Below are 1,022 nucleotides of genomic sequence, written 5' to 3' on the forward strand. Positions count from 1 at the left end.
CTGGAGATGGGCACCTTCAAACACGCAGGTTTCAAACTCTGAGGGTTTGTTTTCTGACGAGGAGCCGGCTCCTGCCTCAGTGACAAGTTGTTTTAATCCCCTTCTGAGCAGAAACGAGTCCCCATGGTTAGTCGAGGCGGCAGGGAGGGGGGGGAAGAAGCACCCCCGGGGGGTTGAGGTCTCTTCAGCCACGCATCAGCGGAAGAAATAGAAGAAAAGAAAAGAAAACCAACCAGCGTGAGGCTTTTCTTCTATTCTAGGTCAGGAAGAAGAGCTGAGCAGCAGGTTTATTCCCTGGAGAGGGGACAACGCTCTTCTGGGCTCCTCTCCTGCAGCCACCCAGGTTTCTAGAGGGGACCAGGAGGAAAGAGTCCTCCTGAAGCCACCCCCAGCCTCCTACCACGTTTGGCCCCCCCCGGGATGAGGGGCTAAAGCCATCCCAAGCCTGCTGGCCACAGGTTCCCAGTGTCTGCCCCCCCGTGCTGGCCCCCGGGGCTGGCGAGAGTCCCGCCACGGCCGGGGGAACCGGCGAGCGTGGCCGTGCCAGGGGACTCTGTTTGTTTAGAGGACTTTGGCTGCCGTTGTCCTCAGAGCCCCTCTGTCCTGTTTCCAGGCTGGGAGAACATGTCCCTGTTCCCACAGGATGGCATCCGGACACTGGCCCAGCCCCCAACCCTCCCGTGGCAGGGGGGACACCGCTCCACCACCCAACAGGACACGTGGATTTTGGGGTGGAAACCAGCAAGGAGGATACAGATGCTTTTAAGGTTCTTCTCCAGCACTGGAGGGGGATTTCTGGACCACAGCATCACATAAAGACCAAAGGAAAGGAAAAATTAGGTACTCGGAGCAGAGGGATGGGGACATCAGGATCAATAAGGCTCCCCCCCGACCACACACCATCCTCACCCCCAAACCACCATCTGGGCGAGGTTTTTGAGGTGGATGAACCTCATGCTTCATAACCCCCCCCCTTCTCCCCCCTCCAAGCCGGGGCCAAGCGAGCCAGCACACACCTGGAT

The 1,022-nt window shown here is 58.8% G+C and overlaps 1 protein-coding gene across 1 annotated transcript in view; it reads right to left on the reverse strand.

The window, feature by feature from the left end:
- The window catches only part of AHCYL1 (adenosylhomocysteinase like 1), a 50,074-nt gene that overhangs the window by 39,127 nt on the left and 9,925 nt on the right, over positions 1-1,022 (reverse strand). The window lies entirely within an intron of this gene.

Source organism: Calidris pugnax, unplaced genomic scaffold, assembly GCF_001431845.1.
Source record: "Calidris pugnax isolate Ruff unplaced genomic scaffold, ASM143184v1 scaffold214, whole genome shotgun sequence".
NCBI lineage: Eukaryota > Metazoa > Chordata > Aves > Charadriiformes > Scolopacidae > Calidris > Calidris pugnax.